Source organism: Rhinolophus sinicus, linkage group LG15, assembly GCF_036562045.2.
Source record: "Rhinolophus sinicus isolate RSC01 linkage group LG15, ASM3656204v1, whole genome shotgun sequence".
Taxonomy (NCBI): Eukaryota; Metazoa; Chordata; class Mammalia; order Chiroptera; family Rhinolophidae; genus Rhinolophus; species Rhinolophus sinicus.
In genome coordinates this window covers 566,557-582,963 of record NC_133764.1, presented here as the reverse complement: position 1 = coordinate 582,963, position 16,407 = coordinate 566,557, and the positions used below count along the sequence as shown (strand labels likewise).

The following is a 16,407-nucleotide window of genomic DNA, read 5'->3' as shown; positions in this document are numbered from 1 at the left end:
TTGCTAACTACTTAGCTCATCTACCCCTTGGTCATCTCATGAGGTAGGTGCGTTGCCCTCCTTTGGTGTCGTCGTGCTCTCTGTCTGGACCAGGTGCGCTAAGTACTCAGTCAGTATTTGTTGAGCAAATGGATGGAGATGGAAAAAGTCAGCTAGCAAGGTGGCCAGGGTACCTACAGGCAGTTTGATGTAGACAAATAATTTTAAAATCCCAGAAGAGAAGGGATTAAGAATTATAAATTGCCAGTTATAAAAACAGTCATGGGGATGTAAAGTACAGCACAGGGAATATAATCAATAATATTGTAATCACTATGTATGGTGTCAGATGGGAACTAGACTTATTGGTACTAGATCACTTTGTAAGTTATATAAATGTCTAATCACTATGTTGTACATCTGAAAGTAATATAATATTGTATGTCGACTGTGATTGAAAAATAAAAAAAAATTAAAGAATAATTTTGTCATGGGGAAAAATAAGGACCTAAATTTTTTTCTCCAATATAAGCAGTATACATGCTCAATTATATACATGTAACCTTTAAATTTCATCTTTGATTATTTTCTTGAACTAGTTTAACCATATAAATATGAGTCAGGCTCTGTAGTTTCTTGTCTTTTAAAAAAATGTTTAATTCATTATGCAAAATAAAGTTTTTCTTAACTGCCATTATTGGAACCTGAAGAATTTTACTGTACATTTGCAATTCTCAGAGGAAAATACGAACAATGCAAAAGGTAAATGAAATGATTTTATAGACCTTCTTGATTAATATATATCAATATGAGAATGTAATATGAATATGAATATATCTCTATGAATATAAGAAAGGTGCAGTCAGGCCAATCAGTTTCCCTGACGTGCGTAGGACGTTGCTCTGATGCGACAATGAACATTTAAGTGAATGTGTAATAAATCAGAGTCACCTCAAGGCAGAAAGAAAACATACCCGTTGTTTTCTATGGGACTTTCCTGGGGAAGGAGTTCTGTTTGATGAGCAGTAGGACACAAAACAACACAAAAGTGATGAGATAAAGATCGTTTTGTACATGTGTGTATTTAACCAGCCTGAGTTGGAAATACTCTTAATGAGGACGTTCCTCAAAACGATGTATGTTAAGGTTCAAAATCTATTTCAAGATGTTTAATAGGATTGCATTTAATTTGTGCTACTTTACAACTGTTTAATATGAAAAAGAAAATCTGTTAACATCTGTTTGGCCAGCTACAAATTTCATTGTTTCCTATTGATTAAAGCAAAATTTACATGGTGAGATGAAAAAGCCCAGGAAACATTGACCATCACTTGGCCATGTTAAAAAATGGATAGTGTCTGGGGCGGCCGGATGGCTCAGTTGGTTAGAGCGTGAGCTCTCAACAACAAGGTTGCCGGTTCCATTCCCGCTTGGGATGGTGGGCTGTGCCCCCTGCAACTGGAGATTGAGAACGGCGACTGGACTTGGGGCTGGGCTGCGCCCTCCACAACTGGATTGAGGTCCAGCGACTTGGAGCTGATTGGCCCTGGAAAAACACACCACTCCCCAATTAAAAAGAAAAAAGGAGAACGTCTGGTTTTGATGAGGATGGCGAGAAATGGGCACTCTTCACCTCTGTGGTGAGAATGTAAATTGGTACAAAAATTTCTGGGAGACACAATTTCAAAAGGGCATATTCTTTGACCACAAATAAGTTTACTTCTAGAAATGTAATGTGAGAAAATACTTGAGCAAAGGTGCAAAGACAGGTTGTGTAGAATAGTAAAAAGTGTCCAGAATTAGAGATTGGTTAAAAATGTCATGGTCCATACATATAACAATAGTTCACAATAAGTGCAGCTAATAGAAAGTGCTTGGAAACTGTGTGCCTGGCAATAACTCACTTGGTCATCATGACAACCCTATCATTCCCATCTTATAGGTGAGGAAGCAGGTGGAGAGGAAAAGGAACTTGCTCGAGATCACATGGCTGCTGAGAAGAGGAGAAGTTGGGTTGCAGGCCAGCTGGCTCCCAAGTCTGTGCTCTAGTCCACGCACACCTGATGATGACATTGACAGAGCTTCATTAACATGGAACTACGTCTGCAATAAATTAAGTTAAAGGGGAAGTTAAAAAATATCAAGAGTGGTTATCTCTCCTTGGTGAGATAATGGCAAATATCTTTTTAATGTCTTCTCTTTGTTTGATTTTTTTTACAACATGTAAATTTTAATAATCACAAAAGACCATGAGGCTCTTTTCATTTTGGGGGAAAATAGGAAAATGAGAAAATCTGGAGGATGAGGGGAAGGACTCAGTGATGGAAACTTCCAAGGTTCCCTTGACTAGTGACCAGGCCCCTGGGCTCTGCAGCCTCCCATGCAAGACAAGCTGCCGTCCTCCGTCACTTGGGGGAAAACACCCAGTCTTATTTATTCATTCCTGATGGCCAGATATGTGAGGGTGGGCAGGCAGCGGCAACAGTTTCCTCTGGTGGCCTCTTACTCATGGACTCCACAGAAAGCTCATTCCCCAGCCCCAATCCCCATATGGCTGCTAACCTTAGCGCCCATTTTTTTAGGTGAAAGATCTGTTCCAGGTCATTTCTTCAATGAGGAGGCGGGATGCAGACCCTGGTCCTAATGACTGACAGTCAAGTCCCTGCATTTTCATTTTAACAATCCTTTGAAGGAGAAGTCTGTGTTTTCTGAGCACTTCCATAACATGCAAAGACTCTGCAAACCTGCAAATGGGCAAGGGATTATCCAGCTTAGTAATAGACTAACCAAAAACTGCATTGGAGTGGAACTAACCACAAGCTTTAAATCCTGGTCTGCTCCTTTCTTGCTCATTACCCATAGCTGTGTAACAAAACATCTCCAAACTCTGAGCCTTAAAACAAAAATTGGTTATTATCTCTCAATTTTCCGTGGTTTGACTTGGCTCAGCGGGGTGGTTCTCACTTGGGGTCTCTCACACAGTTGCAGTCAGGTGGTGACAGGGCTGCAGGCACTGGAGAGTCGCTGGACTGGATGTCCACCCTGGCTCACTCCCATGGCCTAAGTTCCAAGGATAAAAAGAATGGGAGATGAGAAAGCCTGAGATGGATTTCAAAAGAGTCTTTGGAGAATGGAAAGCAGATGGAGAAATGGCATCTGATATCATGAAGAAAAGGAAACTTCCGTGTTTCCCCAAAAATAAGACCTACCACGAAATTAAGCCCCAGTTAAGATTGTCAGCCAGACGGACGCATTTCGAAAATTATGACGATGTTCTAGAAGAAGATGACATGACTGTATTTGAATAAATGTAGATTGTTGTACATGAATAAATAAGACATTCCCTGAACTTATGCTGTAATGTGTCTTTTGTAGCAAAAATTAATATAAGACCTGGTCTTATGTTTGGGGAAATACGGTATAAACTAAGTGCCTGCAGAGAGAGGAAGCTGATGAGAGAAACCAGCCCTTTTGCTGTAAAACCCTGGTAGTGGTGATTTGCAGGAGCTAGCTCATAGTGGTTCATGAAAGCCAACTTATAACATTTCAGAAATATTGTCTCTGTGTGGTACAAACAGTATACAGGCATACATTGGCGATATCGCAGGTTGGGGTCCAGACCACCGCAATCAAGCGAATATCACAATAAAGTGAGTCAGACAAATTTTTTAGTTTCCCAGGGCATGTAAAAGTTATGTTCACACTGTCCTGTAGTCTATTGAGTGTGCAAGAGCACTATGTCTAAAAAACAATGTACATGCCTTAATTAAAATATACTTCATTGCTAAAAAAGGCCAACTATCACCTGAGCCTTCAGCAAGTCGTAATCTTTTTGTTCTTTTTGCTGATGAAATGTCTTATCTCAGGGTTGATGGCTGCTGACTGATCAGGGTGGTGGCTGTGGCAACGTTTTAAAATAAGACAACTCGGAAGTTTGCTGCATTGGTTGACTCTGCCTTTCACGAATGATTTCTCTGTAGCATGTGATGCTATTTAATAGCATTTTACTCACAGTAAAACTTCTTTCAAAAATGGAGTTAATCCTCTCAAACCCTGCCACTGCTGTATCCACTAAGTTTGTGATATTCTAAATCCTTTGTTGTTATTTCAACAATCTTCAGCATCTTCACCAGGAGTAGATTCCATCTCAAGAAACCGCTTTCTTTGCTCATCCATAAAAGCAACGCCTCATCTGTTACAGTTTTATCCTGAGATGCAGCAATTTGGTCACATCTTCAGGCTCCACTTCTAACTCCAGTTCTCTTGCTGTTTCCACCACATCTGCAGTTACTTCCTCCACTGAAGTCTGAACCCCTCAAAGCCATCCATGAGGGCTGGAAGCAACTTCTTTCAAACTCCTGTTAATGTTGCTCTTTTGACCTCTTCCCATGAATCACAAAATATTCTTAATGGCATCTAGAACGGTCAATCATTTCCAGAAGGTTTTCAATTTATTTTGCCCAGATCCATAGTGAAATCACTAACTATGGCAGCCATAGCCTTACAAAATGTATTTCTTAAATAATAAGACTTGAAAATTGAAATTACTCCTTGATCCATGGGCTGAATGTTGTGTTAGGCATGGAAACATTAATCTGCTGTACATCTCTATCAGAGCTCTTGGGTGACCAGGTGCATTGTCAATGAGCAGTAATATTTTGAAAGGAATCTTATTCTGAGCAGCAAGCTTAAAATATTCAGAAAGTCATGTTGTAAACAGATGTGCTGTGATTCAGGCTTTATTGTTCCATTTATAGAACATAGGCAGAGTAGATTTAGCATAGTTCTTAAGGACCCTAGGATTTTTGGAATGGTGAGTGAGTACTGGCTTCAACTTAAAGTCACCAGCTGCATGAGCCCCTAACAAGAGAGTCAGCCTGTCCTTTGAAGTTTTGAAGCCAGGCGTCGACTTCTCTCTGGCTATGAAAGTCCTAGATGGCATCTTCTTCCAATATGAGGCTGTTTCATCTACACTGAGAATCTGTTGTTTACTGTAACCACCTTCATTGATGGTCTTAGCTCGGTCTCCTGGAGAACTTGCTGCAACTGCGCCGTCCGCACTTGCTGCTTCACTTGCACTTTTGTGTTATGGAGACGCCTTCCTTCCTTACACCCAGCTTCCAACTTTTCTTCTGCAGCGTCCTCACCTCTCTCAGCCTTCACAGAATTGAAGAGAGTTAGGGCCTTGCTCTGGATTAGGTTTTGGCTGGTTTGATGTTCTATCCAGACCACTAAAACTTTCTCCATATCAGCAATAAAGCTGTTTCACTTTCTTATCACGTGTTCACTGGAATAGCAGTTTTAATTTCCTTCAAGAACATTTCCAACTTGGCGAACTGTTTGGTGCAAGAGGCCTAGCTTTCGGCCTGTCTTGGCTTTAACACGTCTTCCTCACTAAACTTAATCATTTCTAGCTTTGGATTTAAAGTGAGAGTCATGTGACTCTTCTTTCATTTGAACACTTAGAGGCCATTGTAGTGTTATTAATTAATTTAAGTTGAATATTGTTGTGTCTCAGGGAATAGGAAGGCCCAAGGTAAGAGAAAGATTGGCTGGTCGGTGGAGCAGTCAGAACACATACAACATTTATCAGTTAGGTTTGCCGTCTTATATGGGTGTGGCTCATGGTGCCCCAAAACAATATAATAGTAATATCAAAGGTCGCTGATCACAGATCACCATAACAAATAATAATGAAAAAGTTACAATTTATGAGAATTACCAAAATGTGGCACAGAGACATGAAATGAGCAAATGCTGTTGGAAAAATGGCACAGATAGAATTTGCAGGGTTGCCACAAACCTTCAGTGTGTTAAAAAAAAACACAAAAAACCCATAATATCCGTGAAGCACAGTAAAGTGAAACACAGTAAAATGAGGTATGCCTGAATAATTCTGTGCTACTGCCCACTTCCTGTTTACCAACAGGGTGAGGGGGGGAATTCTGACATCACTCATTTTACAGACATTTCTTGACTACCATACTTGTGCCAGGCAATGTGTTGGGTACTGGAAAACAGTGATCATCAGAACAGATAGGGGCCTGCCTACATGGGGGTATTTATAAAATAACCATCCAAATAAATACATAATTGGCATTAGCAATCATAAGCTTAATGAAGAAAAAGTACATGAAATAGGGATTTTTTTTGGGGGGTAGAAGAGTGGCTTAGGGAAGGCTGGAAAATGACAATTCACTGAGATGTAGTTTATTTATTTTTATTTTTTCAAGGAGGGTGCAGCTCACAGTGGCCCATGCGGGGATGGAACCCACAACTTTGGTGTTATTAGCGCCACACAGTAACCAACGGAGCTAATTAGCCGCCTGAGAGGTAGTTTACATAGGAGTTAATGAGGGAGAGGATGGCAGGAGGAGGTTCCTCTTCCTGGAGGCAGGAAGAGCATGTGCAAAGGATCTATAGTTCAGGGATGGAGGACCAGGCTGAGAAAGAACAATGAAAAGAAAGAAGGGGGAGAACACGCAGGCCTCTGGGAGTGATAGAAACTCAATGCACACTGCCTTCAGAAGATGGAAGGGAGAACTTTATTGGCTCCCATAACTGGGAACTCCAGAGACCTATGGACTTCAGATTCAGCTTAAACTCACCTGGGGCCCTCTGTATTCCTCCCTCTATCTTCCTCTCTCAGCATCTCACAGCAACTGCAAGACAATGGAGCCTCTAGCTATCGCTCCACACTGCTGGAAATCGAGTTTCCTACCCTCCAGTTGGCTCCTTGAGGAGAATTCAGCGAGCTGAGAGGGATGAGCTCCTCTGATTGGTCAGATCTGGTCACATGCCTGCACGTGGCATGAAGGGTGGAGCCAACGCCAGCAAAAAAAGGGGAGGCAGAGTGGGTCCTGGTTTAGAAGAATGTAGAAAGGAAGTCAACCCAATCAGGTCTGCTGAGAGAGGATTCAGTTTTGTCACACGAATTTATCAGTGGGCTCGTGGGCCTTGCTCTTTGCAAAAGTGTGTTCCTGTAAAGCAGTCAGGCAAAGGAACTGTCTCAAATGACTCCATTATGAATTTATAACTTATAAATTGAGATGCTTGTATTCCTCTGTCATGCAGGTCTCAGCTCCCGCTCCCCACATAAGAATGCAGGACATGATGAAGCCAAAAAGGAACACCCACGGAGCCATAGGTAGGGGAGTCACACCACTATATTGTCGCTGGCGGCTGGGTTGGAGACACAGGAAGCAGGAGCCACATGATCTGCAACCTGCTGTCCATTTCTCTCTGCCAACCAACCTCACTGGCTAGCTGTAATCCGCCGTGCTAACTGCAATCCACTCCCGCCAGCTCAGCCACCATTTTCTGCCAGCGCAGCAATGGGAGCCACATACTAGTGGCCAATGGCTCCCTGGTTACAGCTGACGGCCAACTAGCCACAGCTGATGGCCATCCAATCAATCACAGTTGATGGCCATTTACTACCCAAGTGAGCACCTTTCCACGTGAGTGCAAGAGCCTGGAAACTGCTCTCCTGGCTCTGTCCCCACATCCTCCATGGTAAAATAAGAGGTTGGCCTATGAGGACTGGCTACTTCTAGCTAGCTGCGCAACCACCAATGAATTATTTCATGCCTCACTCTTGTGAAAAGTCTAAAACAGAATTGGAGATGCGGTATAGAGGTTAACTTAGTGCAGACATTAGTCTGGACTGAAATTCTTGTCGACTTTGTCATTGGGCAAGTTATTTGACGTCGGTGTCTCATTTCCCACAACTACTAAAATGGAGATAATAATAATACCTACCTCATACTCTTGTTAGGTTAATAGATGGTAAGCACGTAAGAGGATCTGGCCTGACACATGGTAAGTGCTACATACGTGTTTGCTGTTGTTGTGTTATAAATATAATAAAGGGTTGTGGGGACAGAGTCCCAGAGAGCAGTTTCCAGGCTCCCAGCCTCACGTGGAAAGGTGCTGACTCGGGTAGTAGGTGGCTGTCAGCTGTGGCTGGTTGACCGGCAGCTGTAACCAGTTAGCCAATTAGCCGCTAACATAACCGCCACAGCTACGCTGGTTGGTGAGTCAGTGAGTCCAGCTGGTCAGTTGGCAGGCAGAGAAGCAGACAGCAGGTTGCAGGTGCTGCAACTCCAGCCTCTAGTGAGACTATAGAGGTGTGACTCCCCTACCTATGGCTCCGTGGGTGTTCCTTTTTGGCCTCACCATATCCTGTGTTCTTATGTGGGGAGCGGGACCAGAGACCCCGCAGGCCGCCTGGCACAACAAATGGCGCAGCGAGCAGGGTCTCCCGCAGAACAAGGGTAAAGAGATACTTATAAAGAATTCAGGCAATGGATACCAAAAGCACAATTCCTTTATAATAAAAAAAGAAAGCACAGCAAAACAAACAATAAAAAAAACTGAGCGTTTACTATACACCAGGAACTGCTAAAAGCGCGGCAGGTGTTCTCACGAAATCCTCCTCACAACTCTGAGATGAGCAATTCTTTCACCTCCGCTTTTCAGATGAGGAAATTGAGGCTGGGAGAGCTGAAATGACTTTGCCCAAGGTGACAGGCCAGTTACAAACTTGAACCCAGACATCGGTACTTCCAACCATCACACTCCGGGCACACTCATATTCCTCGAAGCCCGCCTCTCGCTGTTACCGGGCCCCAGAGCCAGCGGCATCCTCCGGGTCCAGCGGCGCAGCCCCCGCACCTCCTCCCCCTCCCCGCGGGGCAGCCCGCCTCCCTCCCCGCCCACCCCTACGCACCGCCAGGCCGGAAGGACGGCGGTGGCTCGGCGGGCCACGCCCACATCCCTGCGCCAGGTGCTCGGCCTCCCCGCCCCGGGCCCCGCCCCGGCCCCGCCCCCCGCCCTGCCCACAGGCCTCGGAGTCGCCGCGGACGCCCTACTTGCGCTTGCAGTCGCCATTTTGCTCCTAGAGACGTCGCCGGGAGACCTGGTCCTTTCTTCCTTCGGCAGCGGAGGCTGCGGCGGGGCCGGGGCTGGGGTCGGGGCCAGGTAGGCGGGCGGGGGCCAGCGACGAGCGGCGGCGCGGCCCGGCGGTCCCCGCACTGCGGGGCGCAGGTGCAAGGGGCGGGGAGCCCCGCGGCGCCGGCTGCTGACGGGCCGAGTCGCTGGGCGGCGGCCCGCGGGAGCCACGGGAGACCCGGCCTCACTCCCACAGCTGCCTCCTCCCCGCTCCTCTCCTCTCGCGTCGGGTCCGCGGGCCCGGCCGGCGCGGGGCTGCCCCTCCGACGCCGAGGGAGTCGAGCCCTAAGTGTGGGACCTGCGGCTGCGTGGCTCAGAAAGGAGCCTGGGAGCCGCCATCACCGAGCCCCCAGCCTGCAGAGCCCCTGGTTTTAACTCGACTGGCCTCGTTAGTCGCGGGCATTTCTTTGCCCCCAAACGGTGTTTTTATTCCGCTCAGAACATCCAGCAGAGGTTGAGGGAGCACCTTGATGTAATTGTTAGGAATTCTACTTTAAAATGTTTTCCCCCGTGTATTACATCGGTGATAAAAATCCCCCCCCCCATTTTAGTATTGGCGCAATTTGGATGTTTAGCTTTTGTAAGGAATAAGGAATGCGGAGTGGGAGTTTGTGACGTGAGAAAGTGTGATTTGTAATGTTTAAAAATTTAAATGCACAAATAAAAATAATTTATTCACGTTATGAACCCCACTAAATCGTTCCCCTCTTTTTGTCTATATTGCTATCTTGCCCTGGACTATACCATTATTACACAGTTTTGATCAGAGGAGACGCAATTCTGCTCTTCTTCATTTAACATAAGTACTTTTGCGTAGTCCCAGATATTTACCGTTTTTTAAAATATTGTGTATTTAGAGTTTTACATAATTAGTCCATTATAAAACCTTTCCATATGTGCAGTGTCCTCTTAAATCTTTTAGTGACCATTATTGAGCATATAGCTTTTTCTTTCCTTGGGATAAATTCCCAAATAGGAAATGCTGAATTAAAGTTTTGTGTTCATTCTTTTGTACTTGATAGAAATTGTTTTCCAAATACGGCGTATTTACAATAGACTTTTTTCAAAATCTGGATACTTGTCCAATCCCACTAACCATTATGCAGAATTCAGTAGGTGTCAAGTCATTTTTTGTGTTGTTGGGAAATAGGCTGTGTAGCCAGCGGTCCTACACAACTGTCTGTGCTACAATCAGACTGAGGGATGTCTGCTGCTGGAGACCAGGCAGCTCCAGTAAGTTTCTTCATCTGCAGGCTTCACTTTCCCCATGTTTAAAATAGGTCTCCTTCTACTGTGTTTCCCCGGAAATAAGGTAACCAGAAAATAAACCCTAGCATGATTTTTCAGGATGACATCCCCTGAACATAAGCCCTAATGTGTCTTTTGGAGCAAAAATTAATATAAGATCCGGTCTTATTTTCAGAGGAAACATGGTAGTACCCGCTTTATTGAGTTGTAAGAATTCAGAGCGCTCAGAAAATGGTGTTAGCCATAAGAAATCGTTCTGGTGAACGAAGTGCTTGGGATCACAGAGGCATGGAAGATTAATTCAAGTTAGGTTTTGCCCTACGAATTCTCTTCAATACTGATATAAAAAAGGCAAATTTTCTTTGAGGCACATCACTAGTAAAAATAATTCTTTATACTTTATGATGCCTTTAAGTTTGCAAACTACTTTCAATTCCATTTGTTAATCAATGCAGTTCTGTGAGTTCAGGCTTTATTCAACAGACATTAGTTATTTAATAAACATTTGTTGAGCCTCTACCACCTGCTAGGTGTGCTGCTCTAGGCACTGGATGTACAGCCCAGAATATAATGGTAAAAGAATCTCTGCTGTCCTGGACCTTAAATTCTGGTGGGAGAAGCAGTTTTTACCAGGTGTCTGTCTGTTGTCAGGAAGGGAAAGGCTGAGGCTGCCGGGCCAAGTGACCTGCCCAAGGCCTGGTAACCGGTAAACTGTGGAAGGCAAACTCAAGTCTTCACATTCCTCTAGCCATCTTTACATAGAAGGTATTTGCACAGGGACCACTGTAGAGAAAGCAACACACTATGCAAGCCTTCCTCGTCGGAAATATGGATGAGTGGTTTTGAAATGATTGGTAGCATGTCCAAAACAAGTGGTTTTTCAGGGTGGTTTCATTCATGAGACTAAACAAATTGTTAAATCTCATTCAGAGAGGAGTATGATTTGCTTTTTGAAAGATGCTGAGATTCTCTGAAAAGGGTGTGTTTTCATATGTGTTATAAATCATTCTCACACATTCTAAAGTAAATTTAGGAAAATGAAAAAGCAACTAGTTTATCTGGAGAAAAATGGGAGTGTTCTCTTGTGTGTGTGTGTATACCTGTGATTCTTTTTTTTAAATTTATTTTCCAATTACAGTTGACATACAATCTTATGTGGGTTTCAGGTGTACAACGTAGTGATTAGACATTTAATACCTTGTGAAGTGATGATCCCGATAAGTCCAGTACCCATCTGACACCATACAGTTATTCCAATGTTATTGATTATATTCCCTGTGCTGTACTTTACATCGCTGTCACTATTTTAATAACTGGCAGTTTGTACATTTGAATCCCTTTCACCTTTCTCACCTATCCCCCAAACCCCTTCCCATCTGGCAACCACCAATTTGTTCTCTGTATCTATGAGTTTGTTTCTGTTTTGTTCATTTATTTTGTGTCTTAGATTCTACATAGAAGTGAAGTCATGGTATTTGTCTTTCTCTGTCTGATATATTTCACTCAGCATAATACTCTCTGGGTTCATCCATGCTGTTGCAAATGGTAAGATTTCATTCTTTTTAATGGTTGAGTAATATTCCATTGTATATATGTACCACTTCTTTATGCATTCACCTATCGATCGACACTTCGGTTGCTTTCATATCTTAACTATTGTAAATAATGCTGCAATGAACATAGGGGTGCATATATTTTTTCAAATTAGTGTTTTGGATTTCTTTGGATAAATACCCAAAAGTGGAATTGCTGGGTCATATGGTAATTCTATTTGTAATTTTTCTAGGAACCTCCATACTGTTTTCCACAGTGGCTGCTCTAATTTGCAATCCCACCAACAGTGCACAAGAGTTCCCTTTTCTCCACATCCTTGCCAGTACTTAATTTTTGTTGATTTATTGATGATAGCCATTCTGACTGGTGTGAGGTGGTATCTCATTGTGGTTTTTATTTGCATTTCGCTGGTGATTATTGACATTGAGCATCTTTTCATATGTCTATTGGCCATCTGTATGTCCTCTTTAGAGAAATGTCTATTCAGGTCTTCTGCCCATTTTTAAAAATCGGATTGTTTGTTTTTTTTGGTGTTGTATGAATTTTTTAATAAATTTTGGATATTAACCCTTTGTCATATGTATCGTTGCCAAATGTCTTTTCCCATTCAGTAGGATGTCTTTTCATTTTGTTGATGGTTTCCTTTCCTGTGAAAAAACTTTCTATTTTGATGTAGTCCCATTTGTTTATTTTTTCTTTTGTTTCCCTTACCTGAGGAAATATATCAGTAAAAATATTACTAAGGGTAATGTCTGCGAGTTTACTTCCTAGATTTTCTTTTAGGAGTTTTGTGGTTTCGGGTCTTATATATAAGTCTTTAATCCATTTTGAGTTTATTCTTGTATATGGTATAAAAAGGTGATCCAGTTTCATTTTTTTGCGTGTATCTGTCCAGTTTTCCCAGCACCATTTATTAAGTAGACTGTCTTTACCCCGGTGTAAATTCTTGCTTCCGTTGTCATAGATTAAATGACCATATAGGCATGGATTTATTTCTGGGCTCTCTATTCTGTTCCATTGATCAATGTGTCTGTTTTTTGTGTTTTTTTTTGTCAGTACCATGCTGTTTTGATTATTATAGTAGTATAGTTTCATATCAGGTAGCATGTTTCGTCCAATTTTGTTCTTCTTTCTCAATATTGCTTTGGCTATTTGGGGTATTTTGTGGTTCCATATGAATTTTAGGATTATTTGTTCTAGTTCTGTGAGAATGCCAGTGGTGTTCTGATAGGGATTGCATTGAATCTGTAGTTTGCTTTGAGTAATATGGACATTTTAACAATGTTGATTCTTCCTGTCCATGAGCAAGGTATATGCTTCCATTTATTTGTATTTTCTCTCTCCTATTTCTTACTTCAGGGTCTTATAATTTTCTAAGTACAGGTCTTTTACCTCATTGGTTAAATTTATTCCTAGGTATTGTATTCTTTTTGATGCTATTGTAAATGGGAGTGTTTTCTTCATTTCTCTTTCTGATAGTTTGTTATTGGTATATAAAAATGCAACTGATTTCTGACTATTAATTTTGTATTCTGCTTTTATTGAATTCATTTATCAGTTTTAGTAGTTTTTTGGTGGAATCTTTAGGGTTTTCTCTATAGAGTATCATGTCATCTGCAAAGAATGACAGTTTTGCTTTTTTTTTTTTTTCCAATTTGAGCATGTATATCCTGCTGCCTTTTATTTCTTTTTCCTGTCTGATTGCAGTGGCTACAACTTCCAGGACTATGTTGAATAAAAGTGATGAGAGTAGATATCCTTGTCTTGTTCCTGATCTTCAGGAAATCCCTTTCAGCTTCTCAATGTTGAATATGATGTTAGTTGTAGGTTTGTCATGTATGGCCTTTATTATGTTGAGGTATGTTGTTCCTTCTATCCCTACTGTACTGAGAGTTTTGATTATAAATTGATGTAGGATTTTATCAAATGCTTTTTCTGCATCTTTTTATATGATCATATGGTTTTTAGCCATGATTTTCTTCATGCGATGTATCACATTAATTGATTTGTGGATGTTGAACCAACCTTGCACTCCGGGAATAAATCCCACTTGATGATTTATGATCTTTTTAAGGTATTACTGAATTTGGTTTGCTGATATTTTGTTGAGGATTTTTGCATCTATGTTCATTAGGGATATTGGCCTATAATTTTATTCTTTTGTAGTGTCTTTGGTTTTGGTATCAAGATATTGTTGGCCTCGTAAAATGAGTTTGGGAGCCTTTCCTCTTCTTCAGTTTTTTGGAATAGTTTGAGAAAGGTAGGTATTACTTCTTTGAATGTTTGGTAAAATTCACCTGTGAAGCCATCTAGTACAGGACTTCTGTTCATCGTGAGTGTTTTGATTACTGATTTGATTTCCTAAGTAATTGGTCTTTTCAGATATTCTCTTTATGACTCAGCCTCAGAAAATGGTTATGTTCCTAGGAATGTATCCATTTCTTCCAGGTTGTTCAATTTGTTGGCATATAATTCTCTGTAGTAGTTCCTGATAATCCTATTTATTTCTGTGGTGTCAGTTGTTACTTCTCTTTTATTTCTGATTTTATTTCTTTGGACCCTCTCACTTTTCTTCTTGATGAGTCTGGCTAAAGGGTTATCAGTTTTGTTTACCTTTTCAAAGAACCAGCTCTTGGTTTCATTGATGTTTTCTACTTTTTTGTTTTTAGACTCTATTCTGTTTATTTCTGCTCTGATCTTTATTATTTCCATCCTTCTACTCACTTTGAATTTTGTTTCTTCTTTTCTAGTTCCTTTAGGTGTAAGGTTAGATTGTTTATTTGAGATTTTTCTTGTTTCTTTAGGTAAGTCTGTATTGCTATGAATTCCTCTCTTAGAACGGCTTTAGCTGTGTCCCGTAGATTTTGGGTTGTTGAGTTTTCAATTTCATTTGTCTCAAGGTATCTTTTGATTTCCTTGATCTCATTGTTAATCCATTCATTATTTAGTAGCATGTTATTTAGGCTCCTCGTGTTTGTGTTTTTCAGTTTTCTTGTAGTTGATTTTTAGTTTCATAACATTGTAATCAGAGAAGATGCTTGGTGTGATTTCAATCTTAAATTTATTGAGATTTTTTTGGTGGCCTATCATGTGGTCTATCCTGGAAATGTTCCCTGTGCTCTTGAAAAGAATGTATTTCTGCTACTTTTGGGCGAAATGTTCTAAAAATATCAATTATGTTCTTCTGGCCTAATGTGTCATTTAAGGCCACTGTTTCCTTGTTGATGTTCCATCTGGGTGATCTGTCCATTGATGTCAATGGGGTTTTAAAATCTCCTAATATTATTGTCTTACTGTCAATCTCTTCTTTTATGTCTGTCACTATTTGCTTTATATATTTAGATGTTCCTACATTGGGTGTGTAAATATTTACAAGACTTATGTCCTCTTGTTGGATTAATCCCTTTATCATTATGAAATGTCCTTCTTTGTCTCTTGTTACAGTTTTTTTTTTAAAGTCTATCTTGTCTGATATAAGTATTGCTACCCAGCTCTTTCTTGCTTTTTTTGTTTCCATTTGCATGAAATATATTTTTCCATCCCTTTACTTTTAGTCTGTGTATGTCTTTTGATCTGAAGTGGGTCTCCTGTAGGCAGCATATGTAAGGATCTTGTGCTTTTACTCATTCAGCCACCATATGTCTTTTCATTGGAGCATTTAGTTCATTTACATTTAAAGTAATTGATAGGTATGTAATTATTGCCATTTTATTAATTGTTTTATGATTGTTTTTGTAGTTCTTCCCTGCTCCTTTCTTATTCTTTTGCTCTCTAATCTTGTATGTGGATGACTTTCTATAGTGTTATGTTTGGATTCTTTTCTCTTTATTTCTTGTATACCTTTTATGGATATTTGATTTATGGTTACCATGTGTTTCATCTATACCAAGCTATGTTTGCAGCAGTCTATTTGAAGTTGATGGTTGCTTAAGTTTGAACACATTCTAAAATCACTACAACTTTTACTCAACCCTCCTATGTTTATGTTTTTCTCATTATTTTTTACTTATTTTGTTTTTGTGTGTGTCCCTTAATTTGTTATAATTACACAGTGATTTTCTACTTTTGTTTTTTAACCTTTGTGCTGGTTTTATAGTTGGTTGATCTACTGCTTTTACTGTTTGCCTTTGTCAGTTAGAATTTTTTTCTTTCCTGTATTTTCTTATTCATATTTTTTATCTTTTCTTCTTAAAGAAGTCCCTTTAACATTTCTTGTAATACTCATACTCGTTTGGTGGTGATGAACTCCTTTAACTTTTTCTCGTCTGAGAAGCTCTTTATCTCTCAATTCTAAATGATAGCCTTGCTGGGTAGAGCAGTCTTTGTTGTAGGTCTTTGCTTTGTATCACTTTGAATATTTTGTGCCAGTTTCTTCTGGCCTGAAAAGTTTCTGTTGAGAAACCAGCTGACAGTATTATGGGAGCTCCCTTGTAGGTAACTAACTGCTTTTCTTTTGCTGTTTTTAAGGTTCTCTCTTTGTCTTTAACCTTTGGTATTTTAATTATGATGTGTCTTGGTGTGGGCCTGTTCATCTTGTTTGGGACTCTCTGTACTTCCTGGATTTGTATGTTTATTTCCTTTCCCAGGTTAGGGGTTATTTCTTCAAATAGGTTTTCACTCCCCTTTGCTCTCTTCTCCTTCTGGTACTCCTATGATGCAAATATTGGTACACCT

The 16,407-nt window shown here is 40.8% G+C and overlaps 1 protein-coding gene and 1 long non-coding RNA gene across 5 annotated transcripts in view; one reads left to right on the top strand and one right to left on the bottom strand.

Annotated features, from left to right (window-relative positions):
• Nucleotides 1-880: 880 nt before the first annotated feature.
• LOC141569000 (uncharacterized) lies at nt 881-8,943 on the bottom strand. Its single transcript, XR_012492360.1, has 3 exons — nt 8,853-8,943; nt 2,944-3,039; nt 881-2,082 (listed from the first exon to the last, which is right to left on the bottom strand). It is a non-coding gene; the product is annotated as an uncharacterized LOC141569000 (long non-coding RNA).
• PRPSAP2 (phosphoribosyl pyrophosphate synthetase associated protein 2) overlaps nt 8,808-16,407 on the top strand; it is a 45,987-nt gene continuing 38,387 nt past the window's right edge. Inside the window, exon 1 of one of the 4 annotated variants that reach the window (XM_074320755.1) lies at nt 8,808-8,961. The gene's annotated coding sequence lies outside the window, so the exon portion shown is untranslated. Of the gene's footprint in view, nt 8,962-8,984; nt 10,165-11,620; nt 11,725-16,407 lie in introns of those variants that run through there. The other 3 variants (XM_074320756.1, XM_019753769.2, XM_019753770.2) reach the window with 3 other exon arrangements.